The sequence below is a fragment of the Microcaecilia unicolor genome, chromosome 5, assembly GCF_901765095.1.
Source record: "Microcaecilia unicolor chromosome 5, aMicUni1.1, whole genome shotgun sequence".
Taxonomy (NCBI): domain Eukaryota; kingdom Metazoa; phylum Chordata; class Amphibia; order Gymnophiona; family Siphonopidae; genus Microcaecilia; species Microcaecilia unicolor.
Window position 1 is genome coordinate 113197223 of NC_044035.1, and position 18202 is coordinate 113215424.

The following is an 18202-nucleotide window of genomic DNA, read 5'->3' on the forward strand; positions in this document are numbered from 1 at the left end:
CCGGCATATATCAGAGATACCTCTCATTTTCTACAAGTGGTGAGTGGATTGAACATCAACCATGATAGTCTGTTGGTGACTCTTGACGTATGCTCTTTGTATACTTCTATACCACAAAGGGAAGCCCTTGAGGCAGTAAGGAAAGCACTTGAAGAACGCTCTCATCCGCATGTGGTTCCCACGGATTTTCTTATCCATCTCACTCAACTGGCTCTTTATAATAACCATTTTATTTTTGAAAATGAGATGTATCTACAAACATCTGGGATAGCCATGGGAGCGTCGTTTGCCCCCTCTGTTGCTAACATCTTTATGGGGCAGTTTGAAGACCAATATATATATTCTAACCCAGGATTTGCTTTGGTACAATACTGGGGGCGATACATAGATGATGTGTTTTTAATATGGCAGGGCTCTGAACAACAATTGCAATATTTTGTTACTAATCTCAACACATGCCACGCTACCATCAAGTTTGAAAGTAATTTTCATGTTAAAAGCATTAATTTCTTGGATGTTCTAGTCAGGAAAGATGGTGGCATGTTGAAGACAGATGTCTTTGTAAAACCAACAGACAGGAACTCTCTATTAAGATTTGATAGTATGCACCCCTACCATTTAAAACGCAGTTTACCTTATTCGCAGTTTTTGCGGTATCGCAGAATTTGTGACACTACACAAACATTTAGAGAATCAGCAGAGAAACTTCGTGGCAGGTTTCAAGATAGAGGATACCCAAATAAACTTGTTAAACAATCATATAAAAGAGCACTATGTCAGCATAGGGATCTCTTAATTCAAGATGACCAGCCAGGTGGATCTAAGAACAATGATAAGATCATGTCGTGTGTTTTGAAATTCACAAACAGATCTTCTCAAATTTCAGCCATACTTAGGAAACATTGGAATGTTATGCTTACCCAGGAAGCGTTGCAGGATCATCATCTTAGACTCACTTATGTTCGCAATCAAAATCTACAAGATTAACTGAGTTTTGCAGATGTATGGTCTGATACCAGACCAATGGAGGGTCAACACAAAAAATGTGGGCACTGTTCTATCTGTTCCATTACATGTGAATGTTCAGAATTTAAATCTACAAATGGAAAGTCTTTCAAGTTAAGACATACAACTTCGTGTGAATCTAAAAATGTGGTGTATCTTTTTAGATGCCCATGTAACCTGCTTTATGTGGGACATACTACTCGTCAATTTAAAACCAGGGTTATTGAGCATAGACATTGTATTACCAACTTCAAAATGGAAGCTCCTATGACTAGACACTGTGAGCAAGCTCAACATCAGTTTAATCAGCTTCAATGCATGATCATTGATCAAATATATATGGGTAAGAGAGGGGGGGGGATTTAAAAACAATTCTATGGCGTAGAGAACAACACTGGATCTATACACTTGATACAGTAGCCCCTCGTGGGTTAAATAGAAATATTGAATGGAATGCCTTTTATTGATATCGAGTGTATCTTTAGGGGGGGTGTGATTCTCTTCGTTATTTGAGTATTATGACTGGATACGTCGTGACGTCATGACGTTTTCTATGTACAGTGGGGGAAATAAGTATTTGATCCCTTGCTGATTTTGTAAGTTTGCCCACTGACAAAGACATGAGCAGCCCATAATTGAAGGGTAGGTTATTGGTAACAGTGAGAGATAGCACATCACAAATTAAATCCGGAAAATCACATTGTGGAAAGTATATGAATTTATTTGCATTCTGCAGAGGGAAATAAGTATTTGATCCCCCACCAACCAGTAAGAGATCTGGCCCCTACAGACCAGGTAGATGCTCCAAATCAACTCGTTACCTGCATGACAGACAGCTGTCGGCAATGGTCACCTGTATGAAAGACACCTGTCCACAGACTCAGTGAATCAGTCAGACTCTAACCTCTACAAAATGGCCAAGAGCAAGGAGCTGTCTAAGGATGTCAGGGACAAGATCATACACCTGCACAAGGCTGGAATGGGCTACAAAACCATCAGTAAGACGCTGGGCGAGAAGGAGACAACTGTTGGTGCCATAGTAAGAAAATGGAAGAAGTACAAAATGACTGTCAATCGACAAAGATCTGGGGCTCCACGCAAAATCTCACCTCGTGGGGTATCCTTGATCATGAGGAAGGTTAGAAATCAGCCTACAACTACAAGGGGGGAACTTGTCAATGATCTCAAGGCAGCTGGGACCACTGTCACCACGAAAACCATTGGTAACACATTACGACATAACGGATTGCAATCCTGCAGTGCCCGCAAGGTCCCCCTGCTCCGCAAGGCACATGTGACGGCCCGTCTGAAGTTTGCCAGTGAACACCTGGATGATGCCGAGAGTGATTGGGAGAAGGTGCTGTGGTCAGATGAGACAAAAATTGAGCTCTTTGGCATGAACTCAACTCGCCGTGTTTGGAGGAAGAGAAATGCTGCCTATGACCCAAAGAACACCGTCCCCACTGTCAAGCATGGAGGTGGAAATGTTATGTTTTGGGGGTGTTTCTCTGCTAAGGGCACAGGACTACTTCACCGCATCAATGGGAGAATGGATGGGGCCATGTACCGTACAATTCTGAGTGACAACCTCCTTCCCTCCGCCAGGGCCTTAAAAATGGGTCGTGGCTGGGTCTTCCAGCACGACAATGACCCAAAACATACAGCCAAGGCAACAAAGGAGTGGCTCAGGAAGAAGCACATTAGGGTCATGGAGTGGCCTAGCCAGTCACCAGACCTTAATCCCATTGAAAACTTATGGAGGGAGCTGAAGCTGCGAGTTGCCAAGCGACAGCCCAGAACTCTTAATGATTTAGAGATGATCTGCAAAGAGGAGTGGACCAAAATTCCTCCTGACATGTGTGCAAACCTCATCATCAACTACAGAAGACGTCTGACCGCTGTGCTCGCCAACAAGGGTTTTGCCACCAAGTATTAGGTCTTGTTTGCCAGAGGGATTAAATACTTATTTCCCTCTGCAGAATGCAAATAAATTCATATACTTTCCACAATGTGATTTTCCGGATTTAATTTGTGATGTGCTATCTCTCACTGTTACCAATAACCTACCCTTCAATTATGGGCTGCTCATGTCTTTGTCAGTGGGCAAACTTACAAAATCAGCAAGGGATCAAATACTTATTTCCCCCACTGTATGTACGCTGGGACGTCATTACGTTTTGATACGTCACACTGTGACGTCACCCCGTTTTTATTCGTGGGGTGTATTAAAAGCTTCATTCTCCTCAGAGTTCTCGTTCCTGCACCATCTTTGAGGTTCCATATAGCTGACGATTTAGTTTTCAGTGTTAATTTGGTTTATTTAGATGGTTTTGTAGCGCTCTTCCTGAGGCAGCCACGAGGTTGGCGAAACAAGGCGCTTTTGTCGAGGGGCTGGCGTTTTTTCGCCGCTGCAGCAACTTTATAGGACTCCGGAGTCCCTTAGGGTGGGATATTTGGTCATAGTCTTCTTCCTGAGGGTGTTACACCTGGTTGAAGCTAAGTATTCCACACTTGTTATATCTGGGGTTAAGCCTGAGTGGGTTTCTAATTGTTGCAAAATGTATAAGTAAAGTTTCAAGATGGTTTAAAATGTTAAAAAGTTTTTTATACTTACCGTTGTTTTGCTTTACTACACAGCAAATAGTACCTTAGCATATCTCAGGGTGTATCCTTGTTTTGAGGGTTCTCTTTAGACAGTCCTTTACTGGCTATTGTCAGTCTTTTAGGGTGGCTAGATGATTGGTGTCCATTTGTAAGATTGATATTGAATTTTTGAGAGAGGAATTGAGTTTTTTATCCCATCAGTTTTCTCATGTTTTATGAGTTTTTACGTTGGGGTTTTTTTCTCTCTTGACTCTCTTAAATAGAACCCATGATAGTACTCTACTCCTATTGAAGCAGGGGTTTAGCAATAATTTTGTATGATTCCCTGTTAGGAGGTTTGAGGTTCATTTTGTTAATATTATTTATCAATCCAAAGGGACACCTTCACACCATCTCTATATATGATTTAATAAGTAAACTCCTTTTGATAGGTGTATAAAACTTATGCCATAGACCCCGAAATGGACCTGAATTCTCTCCATATTTTATCATAGTAACATAGTAGACGACGGCAGATAAAGACCTATATGGTCCATCCAGTCTGCCCAATAAGATAAACTCATTACATATGGTATGAAGTGATACATCATATTTATACCTGATCTTGATTTATCCTTGCCATTTTTAGGGCACAGACCGTAGAAGTCTTCCCGGCCCTGGTCCCATTCCAAAATTTCTGAAGTTGTTGTCAAAAAGCCCCTGAGCACTCCAGCCCATCCCAAATCTATTCAGCCTTGATCAGGGCACAGACCGTAGAAGTCTGCCCAGCATCGGCTTTCCTACCTAATCTCTGCTGAGCTTCTTTGGATCCGACCTATACAGGATTCCTTTGTGTTTATCCCACGCATTTTTGAATTGTTACCGTTTTCATCTCTACCATCTCTTGCGGGAGGGCAGTCCAGGTATCTACCACCCTCTTGGTGAAAAATACTTCCTGACATTATTCCTGAGTTGGGCCCCTTTCAACCTCAATTCATTCCCTTTGGTTCTACTACCTTCCTGTCTCTGGAAAAGGTTTGTTTGCAGATTAATACCTTTCAGATATTTCAACATCTGTATCATATCACCCCTTTTTCTCCTTTTTCTCCAGGGTATACATGTTTAGATCAATAAGTCTCTCCACCTGTGTCTTGCTACTTAAACCTCCTACCATTTTAGTCGCTTTTCTCTGAACCGTTTCAAGACTTTGTACATCCTTAGCAAGATAAGGCCTCCAAGACTGAACACAGTAAGTGGGGCTTCACAAAACAACTTGTACAGGGGCATCAACACCTCCTTTCTTCTGCTGGTTATCCCCTCTCTATGCAGCTTAGTATCCTTCTGGCTGCGGCCACCGCCTTGTCGCACTGTTTAGTCACCTTGAGATCTTCAGAAACCATCACTCCAAGGTCCCTCTCCTGAGCCGAGCTTACCAATCATCCCCTCCTATATGGTACATCTCTTTTGTATTTCTGCACCCCCAAGTGCATCACTCTGCACTTCTTTGTACCGCGAAACATGGCACCACGTAGAGAACAGCTGATATTGAGAACTCATCAGAAGACATTTTAATGCACCGACAGCACTAACGCACAAAAAACACCAGCAGCAAAGCAGCACAGGTAAAGAATTCAAACACACAAGGACCAGCAACAAGGTAAGTACCTTAATGCCTTTACCAAGAAGTGAAATGTGGTTTAAATTATAGATTAGCAACTTTAAGTACTGGACTTTACCATCTTAGAAACTGACACAAGTGTCAGAACAAAGGAAGGCAGGCAGGGTCCAGTGTAATGATGGGAATGAACATGTAGTGCTATATGCTGGTTCTGTGGAACATAATAGTTTGGCACTTCAACACACTGAGCACTGCAATTAAAAAAAAAAATAATAACAAAATATGATTGGATAAACTGGTATAAAATACAAGAGAGATATTAAAATGTTAACTGCCAGACCCTTGACGATTCTTCTAACATTTGGAGATCCCTTTTCATGGTTTCTACTCCTTCCAGGGTATCCACTCTATTGGCTATCTTCGTGTCATCTACAAAAAGGCAAACGTTTCCTTCTAACACTTCAGTGATGTCTCTCACAAATATATTAAACAGAATCGACCCCAGCACCGATCCCTGAGGCACTCCACTACTCACCTTCCTTTCCTCTGAGCTGATTCCATTTACCACCACCCTCTGCCACCTCTCGGTCAACCAGTTTCTAATCCAGTTCACCAGTTTGGGTCCTAAGTTCAGCCCTCTCAGCTTATTCATGAGTCATCTGTGAGGGACCTTATAAAAGGCTTTGCTGAAATCCAAGTAGATCACATCTATCGCACGTCCTTCATCCAGTTCTTTGGTCACCCAGTTGAAGAAGTCAATCAGATTCGTTTGGCAGGATTTTCCTTTGGTAAATCCACATTGCCTCGGATCCTGTAACCTGTTGGCTTCTAAAAAGTCAACTATCCTTTCCTTCAGCAGCAAATCCATTATTTTTCCTACCACCGATGTGAGGTTTACTGTCCTGTAGTTTCCCACTTCTCCCCTGTCTCTGCTTTTGTGAAGAAGGACCACATCAGCCTGTTTCCAATCCTGCGGAACCTCTCCCATCTCTAAAGATCTATTAAATCCTTAAGAGGTCCTGCCAGGACTTCTCTGAGCTTCCTCAGTATCCTGGGATGTATCCCATCTGGCCCCATAGCTTTATCCACTTTCAGATTTTCAAGCCGTTTATAAACGCTTTCTTCTGTGAACGGCACTATATCCACTCCATTCACAAACGGCACTATATCCACTTCATTCACAGATACATCTTCGGCAGCCAACCGGGGGTCCTTCTCCAGGATTGTCTTCCGTGAATGCTGAAGTATTTATCGAGCACATTCACTTTATCCTGTTCGCTCTCCACATATCTATTCTCAGTATCTTTCAGTCTTGCAATTCTATTCCTATTTTTTCTCCTTTCCCCAATATATCTAAAAAAAGGTTTTGCCACTTCTCTTTACATCTTTAGCCATTTTTTCTTCTGCCCGCACTTTCGCTAGCCATATTTCCCTGTTTGCTTCTTTGAGTTTAATCCAGTAATCTTTTTCGTTATCCTCTTGTTGCATTCTTCTGTATTTCTTGAACGAAGCCTCTTTTGCCCTTATATTTTTCAGCCACTTGTTTGGAGAACCATATAGGCTTCCTGTTTCTCTTGTTTTTGTTTACTTTCCTTGCGTAAAGATCAGTTGCCATATTTATAACAGTTTTCAGCTTGGACCACTGCACTTCCACTTCTCCAGTTTCTACCCCTGCCATCAGCTCCTTCAAGTATTCCCCAGTTTTACCAAAATCAGTGCATTTGAAATCCAGTACTTTTGCTCTTACATCAAACCATATCGTGTGGTGATCACTATTACCCAGGTGGGCACCCACAAGGACAACGGAAACACTTGATCTATTTGTGAGCACTAGATCCAACGTTGACTCTTCCCTCATGGGTTCCATCACCAGTTGTCTGAGTAAGGCACTTTGCAGGCATCCATGATCTCTTCTGCCAATAGTACCTTTCCCTTTCATACCAAACATATGAATATCTTCTGTCAGGCCCTATTCAGCTTCTCCATTTGTGCTGGAGGTTTGTAGATAACACCTGTGTGGATACAAGTTCCATTTTCTCTTTCCAGGACGATCCATATAGCTTCTTCCTTTCCCCAGGTACCTTGCATTTCAGCCAGTCTGATATTGTTTTTCACATACAACGCTGCTCCTCCACCTCTTCAGCCATCCCTTTCCTTTCTAAAAAGATTATAGCCAGGTATGGCCATATCTTATTCATGGGAATCATTTAACCATGTCTCTGTAATGGCAACAGTATCCAAGTTTTCCTCAAATATTGGCTTGATCTTGAACCTTTCTACTTAAACTATGAACATTTGTGCTAATTGCTTTCCATGTGCGAATAGAATTAGGATGGTTTTCGTTATTTATATGACCTTTCTCTCTGCCATCATGTTTTTTCTGGGGGTGACTTTCTGAATTCCCTTGTTTCCTTTTGTCACCCCCACCCTCTAGTTTAAATGTCCAGAAATATACTGTCTGAATTTCTCCTCAACTGGGATAAAGTCAAAAGTCGCAGTGGAGAGGTCCCACTCTTGATCATTGTTCTTAAGTGATTCCCTAATGGTGACAAGTTTAGAGCTGAAATATTCAGCCAGTTGAGAAACAGAAGTTCTTTTAATGTTTTCTGAATTAATACATGATTCTGTATTAGTAAGGTTGGTGAGTATTTTAAAAAGCCACTTTGAATCCAGTGGATTACTATTGACTAATTTAGAAAAGTAAGCCTTCCTTTTTGTTTTCAACAATATTTTATATTCCCCTTATTCACAGACCTCCAGTTCATTTTATTCTCAGAAGATGGTTGTTCACGCTATAATCTTTCTAGGGCTGCACATTTCCGTTTTAATTCAATTAACTCTGAGTCAAACCATTTGACGTCTGGTCTAGTGATTTTAGTTTTAAATTTATATGGGGCCAAATCATCTAAAATCTTTTTATTCAAATGGAACCAGTCCTCAGCAGAGTTTAAAGGCTCTAAGGAATCACTCTTCTTATCAAATTGGGACCAGAATACATCTATTGCACCTCTAGATAAATAAGTTGATTTCTGAGGTGTTTTTTTATTATCTTCCCTGTCTCCAATCTATATTAAATTGGTATAAAAAGTGATCAGAGCATGGAACCTCCAGCCAATCACACTCTGGAAAAAATATGTCTGAACCCACCTCTGATTTAGTAGAGTCTATTAAATCCAGATGATGATCTTTAATGTGAGTAATTCTTGGAGATAGAATTGATAACTAAGAGCGTTTAAATATGAGAGAAGTTCTGATACTTTCACTTGAGAATTGGCCATTTCTAATTGAAGATTAACATCTCCCAACAGTATGTTATATTTAGAATTTAAAGAATTATGAAATGCAAAATCATAGAAGAACTCTTGGACGGTAGTCCATTTCTCTGGTACTATATAAAACAGCATACAGGTAAGAGAATTCACAAGGGAAGTATCCTTAATCTGATATGCTGCAATTTCTAGATCTAATTTGCCAATCTCTAGAAAAGTTTTGCATATAAAAGAGCTACCCCCCACTTCTTTTTTCTCTCTACAAGTTAGCTTAATTTTATATCCAGGTGGACAAATTTTTTTGATTAAAGGATGTCCTATGGATGTTCAACAAGTTTCAGTCAGCATGAAACAACCTAACTGACTCTGCACTATCTAGTCCTTAATGACGCGAGATTTATTTCACACAGACCTTATATTAACATGGGAGCAGGGAACTGGAAAGTAAGAAGATAATTGCATCTGTCTAGGTAAATATCTTAAATTAGAGGAAATTTTGAAATTAAAAGAAGAATGCCATCTATTGCGATTTAGAGGACATCAACCTAATTGGACCTCAATAGTATAAATTACAATGTTAGCACAATCTATCAAATATCTATTGCATGTAGTATAGCAATTAGATCTAGTATAAACATTAGAATAATGGATAATATATCTAAAATTAGTTTCACAAAAAATGTCCCCCAATCCCCTGTTACAAATAACCATAAAAAAAAGCAATAACAACCATTCTATGATGACTGTAAAAATGCTCTAAAATCTAAGGAAAATTCAGATATATAAACTAAAATAATAAAAAAGAAAAGCAGCAAATTAGCTTGCATTAGAAATTTTTAGAAAATTGTTGCCTGAACAGCCATACTTTGACTTCATTCTGAAACGGTCTTCCTGTCACTCCTCTAAATATTTGGGCAGAAGTAAACAAATTCCTCCTGCCTGGTTGTAGAAAATCTAATTTACTTGGGTAGTTAAAAAAAAAAAATTGAGAAAAAAAGTTTTATCCTTTTTTCTGGCAAATATGCAGAAAGCAACTCTAGATTACCCAGACCTTGAACTGTCTTAAAAACCAGAAAAAAATTATAAATGAAAATTAGTGGGTGACCCTGACCAATGAAGTTCCACCACATAGAAGAAACATGAACACAGGGCCCTGTTTACTAAGTTGCACTAACATTTTTAGTGCATGCTAATGCTAGAGACACCCATATTTAATTATCCAGGTTGCAGTATTTTTTTCTAACTAACCAATGGGGTGTTTGGGGTAGTGTGCAATCTTTATTTTTTTTTTTTTTTGGAAGATCCTGGAGCAGGTGGCTGAAATAGTCCAGCCTTATGCCTGAATTTTGAAGGCGGCAATTAGGTCTAGATCTGATTTTCCCAGGTCTGTTTGTAGCTAAAAAGGTGCAGTGGTCATTATCAGGCTGGATAAATTAAGAATATGGGATGGGGGGCACTTTTAATTTTTCCTGTGCTGCCAAGTTCCATGATGCAATGAAATCTTGTGTGTGCGTGAAAGTATTCAATAGAATGGATCAGTAATTTCCAGTTCTGTTCTGGAATTATATTAAACTGGTCTTGTCAGGATGATCATATTAAATATGCATAGATGCAAATCTCATTCATTATGCTTAGCCAGAAAACCAGATAAGTTATGTGTGGCCTTCAGGACAGGGCTGGAAAATGCTAGATAAGATCAAACATTATATATACCAGAATGGTTGTGCAATTTTCTGAAAATTTTTTTTATTATAAAGCTTGTTTAATACTCTCTGAATGGACAGAGCCACATGTAACCAACTCATTTTCTGGTCACGTTATCTAGTATGTTTGTGTGTTTTAAGCATGATGCATTGCTGGACATTTGAAAGAGGTTACATAAAGTACCTAAATCTTGTATGTTACCAAAGCAATATAAATGTATATTATGCCACCACTCAATTTGGGCTCCGTGTGTCTTAAGTATCTCACTACTAAATTTTATGAACAGAAATCCTTTGGACTAATGAACAGCAGTTAGCTATTGCATTTTAGCCAAATGTCATTGCCCATATCTGAATGCTTGATTCATCTGGAAAATGTAATTACAGCTGGAAATATTCTGTTTTGTTCTGGGATACAAGAGGCTCTCAAGGACCGGCTGTTGACATGAAAGGCCTTGTATTACAAAAGTCCTTTTGTGTGTGAAAGTGGTGACGCTTCCTCTACTTTTCCTTTTTTTCCCCCCTATTAATTGGAGAAGGGGCAAGAATGATCTTGGATTTGAATAAATATGAGGATGAGCTATGTCTGCCCTACAGAAGGCTCAGTGACTATAGTTAAATTGCATGCATTCCTTTGTTTTTAAATTTAACCCTTTAGTGTCCAATGTTCCCATATTTGTTCCAACGTATGGGAACATTGGACACCAAAGGGTTGGTTAAAAATGAAAAAAAGAGCTAAGAGATTACAACTCAGTTTGGAATTTAATTATTTGCCAAGATCTGTCATATCATCTGAATAAATTTTAAGAGATTATTATACTTCACTTTAGGGCCCTTTTACTTAGGCGTGGTAGGCCTAATGCAGACCTAGCATGTGCTAAAAGAGCACTACTGTGGGACAAACAGAGGCATCCCACTGTAGTTTTCCACTTGATGCGCAGTAATCCTGACTGGAGAATTTTTTTTTATTTTTCAGCAAGGGAGGCGTGCCTTTGGGTGGAGAGTAGGGCATGCTTGCGCTAATTGGGTAGCAAAAGCACATTACTGTGCACTACCTAATTAGCACAGGAGTCCTTACCACCTCCTAAGTAGGTAGCGGTATAAGCTTCCACGGTAAATGCCATGCACTAATAGGGAAATTAGCACGTGGCTATTACAAAAAAAATATGGCAGGGCGGACATTTTACCACAGCGCTAAAAGTGGCCACAGGATGTGGAAAACCCCCATGTTGACATCGGTGCTAGTCACTTTTTAGTGTGGCTTGGTAAAAGGACCCCTTTGTGAATATCTAAAACTTTTTTTGTAGTTTTTAGTTTGTTGTTTTCCTTTTATTGTTGTTAATGATGGTATATTTCAGTTGCAATGTATTTTGTTTCCTTTTGTATCTTTTTTTCAAAGTTTAATAAAAATAAAGTAAAGAAAAAAATCGTTGTGGTGTTTTGTGTGTCATGCTAGACTAGTAAACTGACAGTACAAAAAAATTTGATTTAACGTAGACCTCAACTTCTACCTAACTGCCTTGTGTTTTAGTTTCATTAGCTGTCTTTCAATGCACAAAAGTGTGTGTGTGTGTAATTTTGACTCGTTTTTAAGGCATTGCCTGATCTTGTACTTGGCTATTTCAGTGATGTTGTGCAAAAATCTTTAATGATCTTTTGATCTGAGGATCAGAACAGGTTGAAGGCAATACAGGTCCAGGCAATGCAAGCCAGGTCTTTTTCTTATGTGACCCCTATATTATGGAATTTCTTGCCTCTCTCTTCATCTTGAGTCTAATTTCAAGTTTAGGAAATAGATTGAAGCATTGTTTTTTGAGCATGCATTTGTATCTTGTTGAATTTGATGCTGCTGTGAAAGTGTTTTGTCTGTATTTTTTGATTTATTGTAATGTTTTATTTCACTTATTTCACTCTAAGCTGCTTAGAGTTTTGTGGTATGTAGAGATTTGGAGGTTTGGTGTGGGCAGTCCTTGAAAATGTACCTGTATCTGTGTATTTTGGAATGGCAATTCATGTGTTTCTTAGGAGGTTATTGATTTGAATCATATAATCCTTAGCTATCATCTTCTTTGGACCTCTGGGGTTCAGAGGAGTGCTTGAGAGGGGAATTGTGCTTACGTCAGTGGTAGTCAAAATCTCCTTCCTGTGTAAAATGTTAGTTTTAGAAGATAGCTCCTTAATCAGCATCTTGTGAATGTGCAGGTTTACGAAATCCACAATTTAACAAGTCTGAGTAGCAAAGTTAAGTCTTATTTAGTACTGATTAAACTAGGGGTGCACAACCTTGATTTTTGAGGGCCACAACCCGTTTAGATTTTCAAGATTTCCACAATGAATAGGCATGAGACCTAATTCATGCAATTGGTGACAGTGCATATAAATCGTCTTAGGTTTATAATGAATAGACCTAATGGGACTGAGGCCATTAAGAGCAAAGGAGATACATCCCTAGCTTACACATAGAAACTGCTTGATATTTCACTTTTTGTAATGGCTTCATTTATAAAATGGCTTTTTCTATCAAGTGGAGTCAAATATACATGCTGCTTCGGTAGCACTATGTTCTTTTAAAACATAGTAACATAGGTGTCAGCAGAGAGAGACCAGCATGATCCATCCAGTCTGCTCAGAAAGACTGTCAGAGTTGTCTCTGCCCCCTCCTTGTCTTTAGGGTTGTAACTGACATGTGGTTCAGTCTACCCCCCTCTTTGCCTCTCTCTCTCTCTCTTTCATTTTTCTTTCTTTTTTTTTTTTTAATTTCCATTGTTATTCTATATAGGGAACCTCTGTGTCTATCCCATGCCTTTTAGAATTTTGTCACTGTTTTTGACCTCACCACATCCTGTGAAGAACATTCCAGGCATCCACTACCCTCTCTGTGAAAAAGTATTTCATGCTTTTAATTTTTCCTTCTTGCAACTTAATTTCATGTCCTTGAGTTCCATTACCTCTATTTTTAGAAAAGGTTGTTTTGTTCCTTAATATCGTTCAAGACTTTGACTAGAGCGCCTAGTATTATGTGCTATTTCTATGCTGATTTTTCAGCACAGAAAGGCGTTATAACAGAAGCAAGGCACTGAAACAGCCCAAAAATGGCAGATCCCTGCGTGGAACTACACTCGCGCACCCTGTTATAGAATAAGTGTTTTTGCGCAGATCTGAAAAAGGGGGCGTAATGATAGGAAGGACATGGGCGGGGTCAGAGGTGTTCCATTACATGCATGCATTGTTAAAGAATTTGGGGGGATCTGTGCCTAACTTGCACGCCAGGATCAATACCTGGTTTCAGTTGATGTAAATGCTCTTGGGTGCGGATTCCAGCGCTATTCTATAAAGGGTGCCCTTCCCGATGCCCTTTATTAGAATACCATTCAGCGCCAATGCCCAGTATCCTGTTTCCTACAGTGGCCAATCCAGGTCACAAGTACTTGGCAAAATCCCAAAAGAGTAAAACAGATTTTATGCTACTTATCCCAGGAACGAGCAGTGGATTTTCCCACGTTCAGCTTAATATTGGCTTATGGACTTTTCTTTTAGAAACTTAGGGTCCTGTTTACTAAGGTGCGTTAGTGTTTTCAGGGTGCCTACACTTAGCGCATGTGCTAACCACGTAGGCACCTATAAGGATATTATAGGCACGTATATGGCTAATGCTCGTTAAAAATGTTAACATGCCTGTAACGCTGCTTAGTAAACAGGGTCCTTAGTAACATAGTAAATGATGGCAGATAAAGACCTGAACGGTCCATCTAGTCCAAACTCGTCCAAACCTTTTTTAAAACTCTGCTAAGCTAACTGCTTTTACCATATTCTCTGGCAATGAAGTCCAGAGTTTAATTACACATTGAGTGAAGATATATTTTTCTCTTATTTTGTTGTGAATTTACTACTTAAATTTACTACTGTTTATCCTCTCCTGCAGGATATTCAAGTCTCTCCTCATATGTCTTCTGGCATAGACCCCATACCATTTTGGTCGCTTTCCTCCGAACACCTTCATCTTTTTATGTCCTTGGCAAGATAGTTTCCAAAACTGAACACAGTACATGTGGAGTCATGTATTTGGCACACAGGGGCATTAAATCCTTTATTTTTCTGCTGGCTAAGCCTCTCTCAATACAGCCAAGCATCCTTCTGGCCTTAGCTACCGCCTTGGTACATTATTTCACCACTTTGAGATCCTCAGACTCTTATCTCCCTGAGTTCTCTTTTCTGGTCGATGTATATCAACCTCTTATCTCCTGTTACATATGGCTCCTTAGCTTTCTGCACCTTAAATGTATCTCCCTATATTTCTTCACATTTAAAGCTTACTACCAAGTATTAGCCCATGTTGCTAATATTTGTAGATAATTTCTCATGCATTCTTCTCCCTCCCTCCCTGTTGCCAGTCTTCATGTCATCTGCAGAAAGGCATACTTTTCCTTCTAACTTTTCAGTAATATCGCTTACAAATACATTGAACAAGATCATCCCCAAAACAGATCCCTAAGGCACTCCACTACACACATTTTTCTTGAGTGAATTCCTTTTAACACTACCCTCTGCCACTTCAGTCAGCAATTTGAGTCTTATCCTCAAGCCACACAATTTATGAGCCTCCTGTGAGGAACAGTATTGAAGGCTTTGCTGAACTCTAAGTAGACTATCCAGCTTATAATCGAACGAGAAAAACGCCCAAGTTCCGACCTAAATCGGGAGATGGGCGTTTATCTCACAAAAACGAATAACGCGGTATAATCAAAAGCCGAATTTGGGACGCTTTCAACTGCACTCCGTCGCGGATGCGGACAAAGTGGACGGGGGCATGTCGAAGGCGTGTCAAAGGCGGAACTGGGGCGTGGTTATCACCCGAACAGAGATGGGCGCCCTTCGCCGATAATGGATGCGTTTGTAGCTAGAATTTAGGGCACTTTTCCTGGACCCTGTTGTTTCACGAATAAGGCCCCAAAAAGTGCCCTAAATGACCAGATTACCCCCAGAGGGAATCGGGGATGACCTCCCCTGACTCCCCCAGTGGTCACTAACCCCCTCCCACCACAAAAAAATGATGTTTCACAACTTTTTATTTTCACCCTCAAATGTCATACCCTCCTCCCAGGCAGCAGTATGCAGGTCCCTGGAGCAGTTGTTAGGGGGTGCAGTGGACGTCAGGCAGGTGGACCCAGGCCCATCCCCCCTACCTGTTACAATTGTGCTGCTTAATGCTTATTAGTCGTCCAACCCCCCCAAACCCACTGTACCCACATGTAGGTGCCCCTCTTCACCCCTTAGGGCTATAGTAATGGTGTAGACTTGTGGGTTTTGAGGGGGATTTGGGGGGCTCAACACACAATGGAAGGGTGCTATGCACCTGGGAGCTCTTTTACCTGTTTTTTTGTTTTTGTAAAAGTGCCCCCTAGGGTGCCCGGTTGGTGTCCTGGCATGTGAGGGGGACCAGTGCACTACGAATCCTGGCCCCTCCCACGAACAAATGCCTTGGATTTATTCGTTTTTGAGCTGGGCACTTTCCTTTTCCATTATCGCTGAAAAGCAAAAACGCCCAGCTCACACATTGGCGAATAAAACATGGGCGTCTATTTTTTATCGATAATACGGTTCGGTCCGCCCCTTCACGGACCCGTTCTCGGAGATTAACGCCCATGGAGATAGGCGTTTCTGTTCCATTATGCCCCTCCATGTCTTGTTCTTAAAACCAGTTTTTTTGTCGTCCTGTAAAAGAAATCACTCATTTTGATTGATTTGCCTTTGGTAAAGCCGTGTTGCTCTGATCTTGTATTTCATTTGATTGTAGAAAGTTGACTAATTCTTTCCTTTAGCAGCATCTGTTATCTTTCCCACCATCGAAGTAAGGCTCACTAGTCTGTGGTTTCCCTCCTGTTCTCTTTTTACCAACTTTGTGAAGAGGGATCACATCAGCCTTTCTTCAGTCCTAAAGCACTTCTACATCTTCAAGAATCTATTAAACATATCCTTTTGAGGGCCTGCCAAAACCTCTCTCAGTATCCTGGGCTGTATCTCAATTGGTCGCACGACTTTGCTCATGATTAGTTTTGCATGTTTTTGCTAAACTTCTGTGAATAGTGCTGCATCTAATCCACCCTTATATATATTATGGTCAGTCCTCCATGGAATTTTGCTGGGTTTACTTCTGTTTGGTATTCATGGAAGAAAATTGTTGAGCAGTTCTACTTCTTTCATCTCTATATACACGTGTAGGTGTATATTCAAAGCACTTAGACTTACAAAGTTTCATAGTTACCTATGGAACTTTGTAAGTCTAAGTGCTTTGAAAATGAGCCCCGTTGACTCTCCTTTCCTTTTTTCAGCCATCTCTTTGGAGAACCATGTGTTTAATTTTCATATTGCTTTAATTTACATTCCCTACAAAAATATACAGGTGAGGGGAGATATGATAGAGGTCTACAACATACTGAATGGAGTGGAATGGGTAGAGGTAAATTGCTTATTCACTCTTGCCAAAAATACTAGGACTAGGGGGCACTCAGTGAAGCTACTAAGTAATAAATTTAAACAAACCAGAGAGAACATTTCTTCACACAACGTGTAATTAAACTCTTGCCAGAGAATGTGGTAAAAGCAGTTAGTGTAGCAGGGTTTAAAAAAAAGGTTTGACTAATTTCCCAAAAGAAGAGTCCTTAAGCCATTATGATGGACTTAAGAAAATTCACTGCTTATTTCTAAGATAAGTAGTATAAAATCTATTTTACTCTTTGGGATCTTGCCAGGTACTTGTGACCTGGATTGGCCACTGTGGAAACAGGATGCTGGGCTTGTTGGGCCTTCGGTCTGTCCTAGTATGGCAACGCTTATGTTCCTATCTGTTGCCCATTTTAAGCCCCTTTCAGTTTAGTCTCCTCTTCCACCTTGCCACTCCTCCATTTTGCTGAAATCTGATGTTTTGAAATCCAGGACTTTGAGTTTGGTATGACTGGACACTACTTTAGCTGTTAAATCAAAACATACCATATTGTGATCATTGCTGCCCTGGTGGGCACCCACCCAAACATTACTCACAAATGGAGAGAGTATGTCTTATAATATTAAATCCATCAACAACCCTTGCCTAGTTGGTTCCCTTATCATTTGTCTATGAAAAGCCCCTTGTAAGGCATCCATTCTTTCTCCTCTTTTCCAAATTTACAGAGGGATACTCCAGTCTGCATCTGGTAGAATAAATGCCTCCCTTTCATTCCCATGTTTACAATATCATCAGTCAAGTCTCTGTCCAGTTCTTCCATTAGAGTCGGAGGTCTGTAGACTACACCAGTGTGGGTGACAGTGCCATCTCCTCTTTCCAGCACAGTTCACAAGGCTTCCTTTTCTCCCACACTCCCTGCATTTCAGCTGCTTTAATATTGTCTTTTACACAGATTTACTTCTCCTCCTCTTTTGCCATCTCTATCCCTCTTGAATTAGATCATAGTCGGGTATGGCGATATCCTGTTCATGACACTCATTAAACCATGTCAATCAAATCTAATCCTAAGTATGTTCTACAGCGTATTGTCTTTTTACTTGGAGGAAAAACCTCACATATCGTGATGTGACTCCGGGATTTGCAGTTATACTGTCATACACTTATGGAGTACTCACTAGCATCATTGGCATAAAAACCTCCAGTATGTTTATTTTTCTTAATTCTATCATGTGTTAAATCCAGAGTTAAGTGTGATATTCAAATAGTTTGACTTATCTTAGCAGTCATCCAGTCTAGTACTACAATGCAAGATCATAACTGTATTACTTGCAATCAAATTACACATGTCCTAGTGGTGTTGCAGGGCAGGAGTGATCCCCAGTCGCTCTTGCCCATGCCAGCTCTACTCTCAAAATGGCTGCCGCGACCTTAACTGAAGGGAAAGCAAAAAAAAAAAAGAATAGGTGACAGTCCTTTTTTTGGAAATGATTATAGACAAAGGTAACATTTGAAACCAGTCACCTTTTGGCTTGTTTGTAGCAGTGAAAATTGTGGTGCATTGCCATTTCTGTACATGATTACA

The 18202-nt window shown here is 40.2% G+C and overlaps 1 protein-coding gene across 4 annotated transcripts in view; it reads left to right on the forward strand.

Moving 5' to 3' along the window:
* The window catches only part of VCL (vinculin), a 233391-nt gene that overhangs the window by 72090 nt on the left and 143099 nt on the right, over positions 1 to 18202 (forward strand). The gene's annotated exons all lie outside the window — the stretch shown is intronic.